This window comes from Ylistrum balloti, unplaced genomic scaffold, assembly GCF_031769215.1.
Source record: "Ylistrum balloti isolate Yb309-2 unplaced genomic scaffold, AGI_CSIRO_Ybal_v1 Utg371210, whole genome shotgun sequence".
Taxonomy (NCBI): Eukaryota; Metazoa; Mollusca; class Bivalvia; order Pectinida; family Pectinidae; genus Ylistrum; species Ylistrum balloti.
Genome location: NW_026782657.1, coordinates 15,833 through 31,455, shown reverse-complemented (window position 1 = coordinate 31,455; position 15,623 = coordinate 15,833). Strand labels below are relative to the sequence as shown.

Here is a 15,623-nt window from a genome sequence, read left to right as displayed (position 1 = left end):
TAGGAGATCAGCTCGTCTCATTATATAATGAAATTTTTCAGAGGGGTGAGCTCAGTGACACCCAGAAAATGTCCTATATTTCTTTATTATGTAAAGACCCATGTAATTCTTCTGATATGAAAAACTGGAGGCCAATATCTCTCCTAAACATTGACTATAAAATTTTATCTAAAGTGATAACAAACAGACTAAGTAAAGTTATTGATCAAATTGTTGGCATTGACCAGACTTGTGCTATAAAGCAAAGATCTATTTTTGAAAATTGTCATTTATTACGTAATATCGTTGATTATGTCGATCAAAAAGACCTTAAGTGTGCCTTTATTTCTCTAGATCAGGAGAAAGCCTTTGATAGAGTTAATTATGATTTTTTATTTAAAGTGCTTCGTGCTTTCAATTTTGGTCCTGATTTTATTAAATGGGTCAGACTTTTATATAAAAATGTCCGTTCGTCCGTTATTGTTAATGGGTTTATTTCTGACTCCTTTCCCATCACTCGTGGCGTAAGGCAAGGTTGTAGTTTATCTCCCTTATTGTACGTTTTGGTTTTAGAACCCTTTGCGAAAAAGGTCCGCGAAGATCCTGAAATAATTGGTGTTAAATTACCGGGTTCCTCTAAGTCGGCGAAAATTTCCCTTTACGCAGACGACAGTACTGGTATTTGCTGCACTGATTCATCCATTTCAAAATTGTTCTATTGGTGTGATTTGTACGGCAGGGCGTCAGGGGCTAAATTAAATAAGCAGAAAACTAAGGGTATTTGGCTGGGGAAATGGAAATCACGTTCAGATCATCCTTTTGGTATAAGTTGGGTTGAAAAACATAGAATTTGTGGGATTTTATTCGGTAATAATATCTCCCCTGATGATATTTGGCAGCCGGTTTTTCGGAAATTCTCAAGGACCTTAGATTTATGGAAAATGAGAAACTTATCTTTAACACAAAAATCGATAGTAATAAAGGTCCTTGCGTGCAGCAAACTCTGGTATATTGGTACTGTCGTCATAATGCCAAGGCATTATTTGGAACTATTTCAGAGAACTTTATTTAGATTTTTATGGAATTCTAAGTCAGAGCCACTTGCGCGCTCAACAGCCTATGCCTCTCCTTCTAGTGGTGGACTTGCTATTGTAAACATTAAAGCTAAACTCCAAGCTATTTACTTGAAGCATTGTCAGGATTTTGTTTTTAAAAATACAGAGGCCAAATGGAGATACTTTACCATGTATTGGCTCTCTCTACACTTTCGAGAGCATTTCAACAGTTTTGATAATAATTTTCCACATAGTGGCTGGTGCCCTACCTTTTATTCGAGTATTTATAAAGTATTTAAACAATACAGAAAGGATTTTCCGAAGTCCACTTTTGAGTCAGTCACAACTAAGGAATTCTATGTAACTCTGTTATCTGTTGTCATTAAGTCACCCCGCATTGTCAAGATTTTCCCAACTGTAGATTTCGATCCTGTTTTTCGCAATATTTCTAACAAGTTTTTAGATACTCGCTCAAGAGATGTTGTATTTAAAATGGTACACGAGATTTTACCTGTTAACTTTCGAATGTACAAATTTGGTGTCGGGTCCTCTAAACATTGTACATTTTGTGATGGTTTTGAGACTATTTCACATCTATTTTATGAATGTCCATTTGTTCAACCATTAGTATCCTTGGTTAATTCCTGGATAAACCAGGTCTCAGAGAACAAAGTCCCTACTGATTCGGCTCTTTGGCGATTCCATTCCCCAGTAAGTCTTACTCTAAAATTAAAGTCTCTTGTTTTATTTCTAGTGGCAGAATCTTTATCATCTATCTGGTATATTCGTTGTGTTAAAAAATATGACAGAAAGTCACCAACTTCTGATTCTCTTCTCTGCCACTTCCTCAGTAACGTCATTCTACGCATTCAGTCTGATTATACCCGTCTCCCCGCCAACATCTTCTCTGAATACTGGAGTACTACTGGTATTTTTTGTACAACCCAAGAGGACGAACTGAAATTAAATCTTAGTTTGGGCTGATATCTCCTGTTGTCGCCCTGTAATTTGTATCTTAATCATTTTCCATTATTTTTCTATGTAAATTCATTAGATCAATTTTCGAATTGACGTTTTCCTAGAAATGTCAGTATTATTCTTATACTTACCTTGCTATACTTCGTTAACAAGTAATTTCTATGTCCATCCAGGTTGTAGGGATAATTGCACCTTACCGGGGATACCGGATGTCCATATAATACAGTTGCCATAGGGGTGTGTCTCTTGGCGGTTTTATCTGTACATTTGTAAATAAACTTTTTATCAAAAAAAAAAAAAAAAAAAAAAAAAAAGGTTCCCCCAGGTCGAGGCCCTTCCATTGCACTCCGGTCGGGCTGAACCCTGCGATAATCCCAAATGCGGATTACTCGGGTACGCTATTTTTTAGTGTGGGGGTCTGCGTTCGCGCTAACCCTCGACCATAAACAATTTGAAAAATAAGAACACCAACCTTGCAAGCAGTATATCGATATCTCGACTTCTCTTTTGTTTTATCAGTTAAACCTCTAATAAAAATACCCTTTGTGACAAAATATCTTGTGTGAGGCATTCTACTGAGACATATGCTTCATAATTCAATTAGTTTACTTCAGTCCCCATACCTACCTGCATGAGTCAAACCTTAGGCAATTCCCTCGGACTTCCATCACTACTCTCCCGAAACAAATTGAACGCGCCCCGGAAGTACTTCCGGTACCTGCGCATGACAGACACCAGTATTCTTTCGGGCGCCATTTTATCCAACACGTGTTTTCGGCTCGGAAAAGATGGAACATACTGGGCGACCACGAAAAATGTTTTAGACATCGTGTCTGCAACAAGGTTTTCACGTACGGGGTTTGTAGCGAGTGGTCGGCGGAAAAATGGGCCATCTTCGACAAGATGGTGGAAAAGTCGACAGGAGGCCGACCATCAAGAGGAAAGTCCGCAACAGAAGCCCGGGGTGGAATGAGTCCCCTAAATACAGGCTTGGAAACGTCGGAGACTCGGGCGGCTGTGCGGGCCCCACGTAGGAGTCTAGACGGGATCACACCGCCGGCGAGTACGGTAGGTAATCCTTCATTGGACGACACCACTCGGGGACTCATCGAAAATTTGATTTCATCCCAGTTAACAAACTTCTTTGCCAGTAACGTTTCCTCGCAACCATTTCCAGGGGTACAACCCCAGGTAAATGGGGAGGATATGACTCGTATTCGGCCGGCGGGAAGTAGGCCGAGTCGTTTTGATAAGTTTGTTGGTGAACGGCAACAATCGAGTGTCAGGGAGGAGGACTTGGATGAGTTAGATTCAGTGTCAGATAGCGATAGGGTATCTCAAGTGTCACAAAAATCGGAAGGGGTTTTTTCCTCAGCTCATATCTTATAGGGAGCTCCTGGTAGTTTAGACCCTATGAAAAGGGAATGTTCGCTTATGCATTTCCACCAACAATACTGATTCCTCATGTTCTCAGGAAAATATCTCGAGAGGATTGCGTGATACTTCTAGTAGCACCGAGATGGCCACGTCAATCTTGGTACCCTCAGCTGCTAGAGCTTCTGGCGGATTACCCAAGAGAGCTTTCACTCAACGACAGGCTGCTGACTCAGCAAAGAGGCAAGCTAGTACATCCGGATCCAGGGATGTTCCGATTCACGGTATGTAAAGTGTCAAACAGACCTATGCTTCAAGAGGGTTTTCGCAGGAGGTTGCTCAAGCGATCTCCGCTTCTCGGAGACCTTCTACACAGGCGGTCTACAATGCGCGAATCCGATGTTATAGCAGCTGGTGTGAGGAACGACAGATTGATCCCAGTTTGGCAACGGTAACTGAGATAGCGGACTTTCTTTTGTATTTACACCAGAGTAAAGGTTTTAAGATATCTACACTAGGAGGATATAGAACAGCTATAGCAGTCATTCACACTCATGGAGATTCCAATGGTACCGATAGGGACTTGTCGCGACTGCTTTAAGGTCTAATACCAGACCAGAGTGTAGGTCTATGGTACCCAATTGGAGTTTGCCGCTTGTACTACTCAGGTTGACTCGGTCACCCTTTTCGCCTATGGGGGAAGCATCCTTAAAATGGCTTACATTAAAGACATTATTTCTGTTGGTTGTGGCATCTGCTGCACGAGCAAGTGAGTTACATGCATTATCAGTGGAACAAGATCATATCCGTTGGGAGCAGGCAGGGGTTCATCTGTTACCCAACATTCAGTTCTTGACTAAAAATCGGCGGCTTGGAAAACCATGGGAGCCCTTTTTCCTTCCGAAATTTTTAAATTTTGCTACTGAGGAGGAGGATTTGAAGTTGTGTCCTTATAGAGCTTTGAAGATGTATATTAGAAGATTACAGGACATAAGGGGCGATAAAAAAAAAAAAAAAAAAAGTTTGTTTCTTACATATCAGGACGGAAATCAAAAAGAGGCATCAAAAGACTCCATTGCACGATGGATTGTGTCGGTGGTGAAATTTTGGTATGAGTCAGCAAATGAGGAGGGTGTTCGTCTGGCCAGGGCTCATGATACTCGCCGTCTGGCCACGTCCCGGGCACTCTTTTCTAAGGTGCCCATCTCAGAAATTGTGAAGGCAGCGCATTGGGCGAAGGAAACCACCTTCACCTCTTTCTACTTGAAAGACATTTGGAAACCGGAAGGCCAGTTTGCCAGGACAGTCATATTGCAGTCAGTGGTGAACAGGAAAGGCAGGCGGACCTATTAGGAGGTAATATTTTGTTCATAGGAAGTTAGTTGGACTGGCTCTACCCACCTCCTTTATAGGCTACAAATTCTGTGTTTGCCTAAGGTTTGACTCATGCAGGTAGGTATGGGGACTAAAGTAAACTGAGGGTTTTCTGGGTAAAACCCCTGTTTACGAAGTCACCATACCTACCTGCATGAACCCACCCTCCTTCCACACAGAGCCAGTACTAAGCTTATGGCTTTGAAGGAATACTGGTGTCTGTCATGCGCAGGTACCGGAAGCACTTCCGGGGCGCGTTCAATTTGTTTCGGGCGAGTAGTGTTGGAAGTCCGAGGGAATTGCCTAAGGTTTGAATCATGCAGGTAGGTATGGTGACTTCGTAAACATGGTTTTACACAGAAAACCCTCAATTAAAGGAACAGACTTATATGATTTTACTCAAATGGTACTAGACATATGCTGTCTGTGGCACTTTTGTTTAAATGTTGTTAAATTCTTATTCATAAAGTGGAAATGGTAACGAATATCTTGGGTGTAATATGTAAGGGAGATAACTCTTAATCTACATTCATGCTATACTGCTTGGCTAGGGAGAACCTCTCTTTAGCACAATCAGTATAGTGTATGGTTAGTAAGTCTAAAGACCTGTTCTTAATTCGATCTCTAGTGGACATATAGAAGATTGAAGGTTTGTAATGTGTAGGGTAGCTTGCATAGGCTATTTAAGAAGGAAATATTTGAAATATTTTCATTTACAAAATTAAATTTTTATGTGTGAAACATAATTTTGTTGTCAATACCAGTTTTTCGACGTCCTTTTTTATTCCACGTTTGTCTATACCTATTTCTTGCAGTATAGATATGAACAATACAATTGCAATGGTTGTACCGGATGATCAACTGAAAAAAAAATTAAAACACACATTTTGTTGAAAGAAGTGTTTCCAGAATATAACTTGTTTGATATAAAACATTGCACGTGTTTGATGATCGTAAGTAATTCTGGTTGTTCTGTTGGGAACTGGTTCTTTTCAGAGGTTTTCTCTTGTTTAGTTAGTTTGCCTAGAGAAATATAAAAAAATTATTGGAATTATTTGTACAAGTTAATATTCTATTGAAAATCATTTAGTATTTTCCCCCACTGTACATTGGATGAAAAAAAACTGAATTTAATTTAACTTAAAATCACTTCAGTGTAAAGTAACCCATGCCTATATATGTAGAAATAGGACCTAACAGCAATAAATACGTTGTCTGGAATCATGGACTTTTCAGCGGTGAGATGGGGATTTGATCAAATTAACTTTTTTTTTTATCATTTCCAGACATCTGTATAAAGACGGGATTTCTATTCAAAACCAACCACAGATAAAGTACTTTGATAAGATTCTAAACATTTTTCTTTGACATTATTAAAATACAAATTACAAAATTAGGAAGTGGTACAATTTGAGCATTGACATAAGCCCTACAGGTCAATGTTGAGTGATTATGTATTTTATATGTTAAAGCAATTTAAATCCCTCACGTGTATAAACAATTTTGATACAGATGTCATAATACAATATATCTGATATTATCTTACTTTACATGTATCTTGACGTTTTAAAGATAAGATACAAATATGATAAGCGAAACCAATGTTGTCATTTTTAAAATTAATTCATGACATATTGATAAGTAACTATTTTGATGGAATAGAGCAGATCCTGCCGTGTCGTCTATTTTTGACTCAAATTGAACTATATTTAAGTTGGTCTGGTACAATTCCGATGCTGACCATTCCTTAAACCAATGCTTTTGCAATTACTTTGATGTCAAATTATAAAATGACTTAACCTTAGTTTCTGTTGAAAAACTACCTGATTTTAGCTAAAAACTAATATTTGTAGGTGTAAATGATTCTTAGCTCTGAATTTACTTACGCATGTTTTAAATCTTATTGTTACTATTATTATTGTTATTATTCTAATTATAGTTGTTGTTGTTGTTGTAATGGTACGGATATAAAATCGATATCTAAGGAAGCAGAACACACCAACATGTTCTTTGTTTCTTAACATGTTGTCTCACTTCGCTTTGTCAGCGGCAACACAATCCCTAGAGTTACTTCCCCTCTTCCAAAACATGTAACTGAGATAAAATTTGTCAAATAAGATACTTTTTATGTAATAAAGTAATGCAATATTTACATCATATTATACAATATAATAATGATACTATTTTTATGAAAGCATTTAAGATAGTATTTCAGTTTATTTTAGTTATACACATTTTTCTCTTTCCATATGGTAATTTTTAAATACCTTGTCTGTAAAATTTTACATTCAGTTTATATATTCTCTTTTACAGTAACAACTCATACTTACCTGGTACAGGGGATACCGTGATCAGCAAGGCGGTTCCCCCAGGTCGAGGCCCTTCCATTGCACTCCGGTCGGGCTGAACCCTGCGATAATCCCAAATGCGGATTACTCGGGTACGCTATTTTTTAGTGTGGGGGTCTGCGTTCGCGCTAACCCTCGACCATAAACAATTTGAAAAATAAGAACACCAACCTTGCAAGCAGTATATCGATATCTCGACTTCTCTTTTGTTTTATCAGTTAAACCTCTAATAAAAATACCCTTTGTGACAAAATATCTTGTGTGAGGCATTCTACTGAGACATATGCTTCATAATTCAATTAGTTTACTTCAGTCCCCATACCTACCTGCATGAGTCAAACCTTAGGCAATTCCCTCGGACTTCCATCACTACTCTCCCGAAACAAATTGAACGCGCCCCGGAAGTACTTCCGGTATCTGCGCATGACAGACACCAGTATTCTTTCGGGCGCCATTTCATCCAACACGTGTTTTCGGCTCGGAAAAGATGGAACATACTGGGCGACCACGAAAAATGTTTTAGACATCGTGTCTGCAACAAGGTTTTCACGTACGGGGTTTGTAGCGAGTGGTCGGCGGAAAAATGGGCCATCTTCGACAAGATGGTGGAAAAGTCGACAGGAGGCCGACCACCAAGAGGAAAGTCCGCAACAGAAGCCCGGGGTGGAATGAGTCCCCTAAATACAGGCTTGGAAACGTCGGAGACTCGGGCGGCTGTGCGGGCCCCACGTAGGAGTCTAGACGGGATCACACCGCCGGCGAGTACGGTAGGTAATCCTTCATTGGACGACACCACTCGGGGACTCATCGAAAATTTGATTTCATCCCAGTTAACAAACTTCTTTGCCAGTAACGTTTCCTCGCAACCATTTCCAGGGGTACAACCCCAGGTAAATGGGGAGGATATGACTCGTATTCGGCCGGCGGGAAGTAGGCCGAGTCGTTTTGATAAGTTTGTTGGTGAACGGCAACAATCGAGTGTCAGGGAGGAGGACTTGGATGAGTTAGATTCAGTGTCAGATAGCGATAGGGTATCTCAAGTGTCACAAAAATCGGAAGGGGTTTTTTCCTCAGCTCATATCTTATAGGGAGCTCCTGGTAGTTTAGACCCTATGAAAAGGGAATGTTCGCTTATGCATTTCCACCAACAATACTGATTCCTCATGTTCTCAGGAAAATATCTCGAGAGGATTGCGTGATACTTCTAGTAGCACCGAGATGGCCACGTCAATCTTGGTACCCTCAGCTGCTAGAGCTTCTGGCGGATTACCCAAGAGAGCTTTCACTCAACGACAGGCTGCTGACTCAGCAAAGAGGCAAGCTAGTACATCCGGATCCAGGGATGTTCCGATTCACGGTATGTAAAGTGTCAAACAGACCTATGCTTCAAGAGGGTTTTCGCAGGAGGTTGCTCAAGCGATCTCCGCTTCTCGGAGACCTTCTACACAGGCGGTCTACAATGCGCGAATCCGATGTTATAGCAGCTGGTGTGAGGAACGACAGATTGATCCCAGTTTGGCAACGGTAACTGAGATAGCGGACTTTCTTTTGTATTTACACCAGAGTAAAGGTTTTAAGATATCTACACTAGGAGGATATAGAACAGCTATAGCAGTCATTCACACTCATGGAGATTCCAATGGTACCGATAGGGACTTGTCGCGACTGCTTTAAGGTCTAATACCAGACCAGAGTGTAGGTCTATGGTACCCAATTGGAGTTTGCCGCTTGTACTACTCAGGTTGACTCGGTCACCCTTTTCGCCTATGGGGGAAGCATCCTTAAAATGGCTTACATTAAAGACATTATTTCTGTTGGTTGTGGCATCTGCTGCACGAGCAAGTGAGTTACATGCATTATCAGTGGAACAAGATCATATCCGTTGGGAGCAGGCAGGGGTTCATCTGTTACCCAACATTCAGTTCTTGACTAAAAATCGGCGGCTTGGAAAACCATGGGAGCCCTTTTTCCTTCCGAAATTTTTAAATTTTGCTACTGAGGAGGAGGATTTGAAGTTGTGTCCTTATAGAGCTTTGAAGATGTATATTAGAAGATTACAGGACATAAGGGGCGATAAAAAAAAAAAAAAAAAGTTTGTTTCTTACATATCAGGACGGAAATCAAAAAGAGGCATCAAAAGACTCCATTGCACGATGGATTGTGTCGGTGGTGAAATTTTGGTATGAGTCAGCAAATGAGGAGGGTGTTCGTCTGGCCAGGGCTCATGATACTCGCCGTCTGGCCACGTCCCGGGCACTCTTTTCTAAGGTGCCCATCTCAGAAATTGTGAAGGCAGCGCATTGGGCGAAGGAAACCACCTTCACCTCTTTCTACTTGAAAGACATTTGGAAACCGGAAGGCCAGTTTGCCAGGACAGTCATATTGCAGTCAGTGGTGAACAGGAAAGGCAGGCGGACCTATTAGGAGGTAATATTTTGTTCATAGGAAGTTAGTTGGACTGGCTCTACCCACCTCCTTTATAGGCTACAAATTCTGTGTTTGCCTAAGGTTTGACTCATGCAGGTAGGTATGGGGACTAAAGTAAACTGAGGGTTTTCTGGGTAAAACCCCTGTTTACGAAGTCACCATACCTACCTGCATGAACCCACCCTCCTTCCCCACAGAGCCAGTACTAAGCTTATGGCTTTGAAGGAATACTGGTGTCTGTCATGCGCAGGTACCGGAAGCACTTCCGGGGCGCGTTCAATTTGTTTCGGGCGAGTAGTGTTGGAAGTCCGAGGGAATTGCCTAAGGTTTGAATCATGCAGGTAGGTATGGTGACTTCGTAAACAGGGTTTTACACAGAAAACCCTCAATTAAAGGAACAGACTTATATGATTTTACTCAAATGGTACTAGACATATGCTGTCTGTGGCACTTTTGTTTAAATGTTGTTAAATTCTTATTCATAAAGTGGAAATGGTAACGAATATCTTGGGTGTAATATGTAAGGGAGATAACTCTTAATCTACATTCATGCTATACTGCTTGGCTAGGGAGAACCTCTCTTTAGCACAATCAGTATAGTGTATGGTTAGTAAGTCTAAAGACCTGTTCTTAATTCGATCTCTAGTGGACATATAGAAGATTGAAGGTTTGTAATGTGTAGGGTAGCTTGCATAGGCTATTTAAGAAGGAAATATTTGAAATATTTTCATTTACAAAATTAAATTTTTATGTGTGAAACATAATTTTGTTGTCAATACCAGTTTTTCGACGTCCTTTTTTATTCCACGTTTGTCTATACCTATTTCTTGCAGTATAGATATGAACAATACAATTGCAATGGTTGTACCGGATGATCAACTGAAAAAAAAATTAAAACACATTTTTGTTGAAAGAAGTGTTTCCAGAATATAACTTGTTTGATATAAAACATTGCACGTGTTTGATGATCGTAAGTAATTCTGGTTGTTCTGTTGGGAACTGGTTCTTTTCAGAGGTTTTCTCTTGTTTAGTTAGTTTGCCTAGAGAAATATAAAAAAATTATTGGAATTATTTGTACAAGTTAATATTCTATTGAAAATCATTTAGTATTTTCCCCCACTGTACATTGGATGAAAAAAAACTGAATTTAATTTAACTTAAAATCACTTCAGTGTAAAGTAACCCATGCCTATATATGTAGAAATAGGACCTAACAGCAATAAATACGTTGTCTGGAATCATGGACTTTTCAGCGGTGAGATGGGGATTTGATCAAATTAACTTTTTTTTTTATCATTTCCAGACATCTGTATAAAGACGGGATTTCTATTCAAAACCAACCACAGATAAAGTACTTTGATAAGATTCTAAACATTTTTCTTTGACATTATTAAAATACAAATTACAAAATTAGGAAGTGGTACAATTTGAGCATTGACATAAGCCCTACAGGTCAATGTTGAGTGATTATGTATTTTATATGTTAAAGCAATTTAAATCCCTCACGTGTATAAACAATTTTGATACAGATGTCATAATACAATATATCTGATATTATCTTACTTTACATGTATCTTGACGTTTTAAAGATAAGTTACAAAAATGATAAGCGAAACCAATGTTGTCATTTTTAAAATTAATTCATGACATATTGATAAGTAACTATTTTGATGGAATAGAGCAGATCCTGCCGTATTACAAGTCTATTTTTGACTCAAATTGAACTATATTTAAGTTGGTCTGGTACAATTCCGATGCTGACCATTCCTTAAACCAATGCTTTTGCAATTACTTTGATGTCAAATTATAAAATGACTTAACCTTAGTTTCTGTTGAAAAACTACCTGATTTTGGCTAAAAACTAATATTTGTAGGTGTAAATGATTCTTAGTCTGAATTTACTTACGCATGTTTTAAATCTTATTGTTACTATTATTATTGTTATTATTCTAATTATAGTTGTTGTTGTTGTTGTAATGGTACGGATATAAAATCGATATCTAAGGAAGCAGAACACACCAACATGTTCTTTGTTTCTTATACATGTATTCAAAAAATGTTATTCTCACTAATTTATTGCGCTTTGTCAGCGGCAACACAATCCCTAGAGTTACTTCCCCTCTTCCAAAACATGTAACTGAGATAAAATTTGTCAATTTATAAGATACTTTTTATGTAATAAAGTAATGCAATATTTACATCATATTATACAATATAATAATGATACTATTTTTATGAAAGCATTTAAGATAGTATTTCAGTTTATTTTAGTTATACACATTTTTCTCTTTCCATATGGTAATTTTTAAATACCTTGTCTGTAAAATTTTACATTCAGTTTATATATTCTCTTTTACAGTAACAACTCATACTTACCTGGTACAGGGGATACCGTGATCAGCAAGGCGGTTCCCCCAGGTCGAACAAAATTCCCTTCCATTGCACTCCGGTCGGGCTTTTTATGTAATAAAGTAACCCTGCGATAATCCCAAATGCGGATTACTGGGTACGCTATTTTTTAGTGTGGGGGTCTGCGTTCGCGCTAACCCTCGACCATAAACAATTTGAAAAATAAGAACACCAACCTTGCAAGCAGTATATCGATATCTCGACTTCTCTTTTGTTTTATCAGTTAAACCTCTAATAAAAATACCCTTTGTGACAAAATATCTTGTGTGAGGCATTCTACTGAGACATATGCTTCATAATTCAATTAGTTTACTTCAGTCCCCATACCTACCTGCATGAGTCAAACCTTAGGCAATTCCCTCGGACTTCCATCACTACTCTCCCGAAACAAATTGAACGCGCCCCGGAAGTACTTTTTCGTCCGGTACCTGCGCATGACAGACACCATCTTTTCCGAGCCGAAAACACGTGTTGGATGAAATGGCGCCCGAAAGAATACTGGTGTCTGTCATGCGCAGGTACCGGAAGTACTTCCGGGGCGCGTTCAATTTGTTTCGGGAGAGTAGTGATGGAAGTCCGAGGGAATTGCCTAAGGTTTGACTCATGCAGGTAGGTATGGGGACTGAAGTAAACTAATTGAATTATGAAGCATATGTCTCAGTAGAATGCCTCACACAAGATATTTTGTCACAAAGGGTATTTTTATTAGAGGTTTAACTGATAAAACAAAAGAGAAGTCGAGATATCGATATACTGCTTGCAAGGTTGGTGTTCTTATTTTTCAAATTGTTTATGGTCGAGGGTTAGCGCGAACGCAGACCCCCACACTAAAAAATAGCGTACCCGAGTAATCCGCATTTGGGATTATCGCAGGGTTCAGCCCGACCGGAGTGCAATGGAAGGGCCTCGACCTGGGGGAACCGCCTTGCTGATCACGGTATCCCCTGTACCAGGTAAGTATGAGTTGTTACTGTAAAAGAGAATATATAAACTGAATGTAAAATTTTACAGACAAGGTATTTAAAAATTACCATATGGAAAGAGAAAAATGTGTATAACTAAAATAAATTGAAATACTATCTTAAATGCTTTCATAAAAATAGTATCATTATTATATTGTATAATATGATGTAAATATTGCATTACTTTATTACATAAAAAGTATCTTATTTGACAAATTTTATCTCAGTTACATGTTTTGGAAGAGGGGAAGTAACTCTAGGGATTGTGTTGCCGCTGACAAAGCGAAGTGAGACAACATGTTAAGAAACAAAGAACATGTTGGTGTGTTCTGCTTCCTTAGATATCGATTTTATATCCGTACCATTACAACAACAACAACAACTATAATTAGAATAATAACAATAATAATAGTAACAATAAGATTTAAAACATGCGTAAGTAAATTCAGAGCTAAGAATCATTTACACCTACAAATATTAGTTTTTAGCTAAAATCAGGTAGTTTTTCAACAGAAACTAAGGTTAAGTCATTTTATAATTTGACATCAAAGTAATTGAAAAAGCATTGGTTTTCGGAATGGTCAGCATCGGAATTGTACCAGACCAACTTAAATATAGTTCAATTTGAGTCAAAAATCGACGACACGGCAGGATCTGCTCTATTCCATCAAAATAGTTACTTATCAATATGTCATGAATTAATTTTAAAAATGACAACATTGGTTTCGCTTATCATTTTTGTAACTTATCTTTAAAACGTCAAGATACATGTAAAGTAAGATAATATCAGATATATTGTATTATGACATCTGTATCAAAATTGTTTATACACGTGAGGGATTTAAATTGCTTTAACATATGAAATACATAATCACTCAACATTGACCTGTAGGGCTTATGTCAATGCTCAAATTGTACCACTTCCTAATTTTGTAATTTGTATTTTAATAATGTCAAAGAAAAATGTTTAGAATCTTATCAAAGTACTTTATCTGTGGTTGGTTTTGAATAGAAATCCCGTCTTTATACAGATGTCTGGAAATGATAAAAAAAAAAAGTTAATTTGATCAAATCCCCATCTCACCGCTGAAAAGTCCATGATTCCAGACAACGTATTTATTGCTGTTAGGTCCTATTTCTACATATATAGGCATGGGTTACTTTACACTGAAGTGATTTTAAGTTAAATTAAATTCAGTTTTTTTTTCATCCAATGTACAGTGGGGAAAATACTAAATGATTTTCAATAGAATATTAACTTGTACAAATAATTCCAATAATTTTTTTATATTTCTCTAGGCAAACTAACTAAACAAGAGAAAACCTCTGAAAAGAACGAGTTCCCAACAGAACAACCAGAATTACTTACGATCATCAAACACGTGCAATGTTTTATATCAAACAAGTTATATTCTGGAAACACTTCTTTCAACAAAAATGTGTGTTTTAATTTTTTTTTCAGTTGATCATCCGGTACAACCATTGCAATTGTATTGTTCATATCTATACTGCAAGAAATAGGTATAGACAAACGTGGAATAAAAAAGGACGTCGAAAAACTGGTATTGACAACAAAATTATGTTTCACACATAAAAATTTAATTTTGTAAATGAAAATATTTCAAATATTTCCTTCTTAAATAGCCTATGCAAGCTACCCTACACATTACAAACCTTCAATCTTCTATATGTCCACTAGAGATCGAATCAAGAACAGGTCTTTAGACTTACTAACCATACACTCTACTGATTGTGCTAAAGAGAAGTTCTCCCTAGCCAAGCAGTATAGCATGAATGTAGATTAAGAGTTATCTCCCTTACATATTACAGCCAAGATATTCGTTACCATTTCCACTGTATGAATAAGAATTTAACATTTAAACAAAAGTGCTACAGACAGCATATGTCTAGTACCATTTGAGTAAAATCATATAAGTCTGTTCCTTTAATTGAGGGTTTTCTGGGTAAAACCATGTTTACGAAGTCACCATACCTACCTGCATGATTCAAACCTTAGGCAATTCCCTCGGACTTCCAACACTACTCGCCCGAAACAAATTGAACGCACCCCGGAAGTGTTTCCGGTACCTGCGCATGACAGACACCAGTATTCTTTCAAAGCCATACGCTTAGTACTGACTCTGTGTGGAAGGAGGGTGGATTCATGCAGGTAGGTATGGTGACTTCATAAACAGGGGTTTTACCCAGAAAACCATCAGTTTACTTTAGTCCCCATACCTACCTGCATGAGTCAAACCTTAGGCAAACACAGAATTTGTAGCCTATAAAGGAGGTGGGTAGAGCCAGTCCAACTAACTTCCTATGAACAAAATATTACCTCCTAATAGGTCCGTCTGCCTTTCCTGTTCACCACTGACTGCAATATGACTGCCCTGGCAAACTGGCCTTCCGGTTTCCAAATGTCTTTCAAGTAGAAAGAGGTGAAGGTGGTTTCCTTCGCCCAATGCGCTGCCTTCACAATTTCTGAGATGGGCACCTTAGAAAAGAGTGCCCGGGACGTGGCCAGACGGCGAGTATCATGAGCCCTGGCCAGACGAACACCCTCCTCATTTGCTGACTCATACCAAAATTTCACCACCGACACAATCCATCGTGCAATGGAGTCTTTTGATGCCTCTTTTTGATTTCCGTCCTGATATGTAAGAAACAAACGTTTTTTTGTTTTTTTTTTTTTTTTATCGCTCCTTATGTCCTGT

At 38.4% G+C, this 15,623-nt stretch overlaps 2 non-coding genes and 2 pseudogenes across 2 annotated transcripts; 3 read left to right on the top strand and 1 right to left on the bottom strand.

The window, feature by feature from the left end:
- The first annotated feature begins 2,316 nt into the window (after positions 1–2,316).
- LOC132561461 (U1 spliceosomal RNA) lies at positions 2,317–2,451 on the top strand (annotated as a pseudogene).
- A 4,631-nt stretch (positions 2,452–7,082) lies between these two features.
- Positions 7,083–7,246, top strand: LOC132561454 (U1 spliceosomal RNA). Its single transcript, XR_009554703.1, has one exon. It is a non-coding gene; the product is annotated as a U1 spliceosomal RNA (small nuclear RNA).
- Positions 7,247–11,903: 4,657 nt separating this feature from the next.
- LOC132561456 (U1 spliceosomal RNA) lies at positions 11,904–12,087 on the top strand (annotated as a pseudogene).
- A 654-nt stretch (positions 12,088–12,741) lies between these two features.
- LOC132561443 (U1 spliceosomal RNA) lies at positions 12,742–12,905 on the bottom strand. Its single transcript, XR_009554692.1, has one exon. It is a non-coding gene; the product is annotated as a U1 spliceosomal RNA (small nuclear RNA).
- Between the last annotated feature and the right edge of the window lie 2,718 nt (positions 12,906–15,623).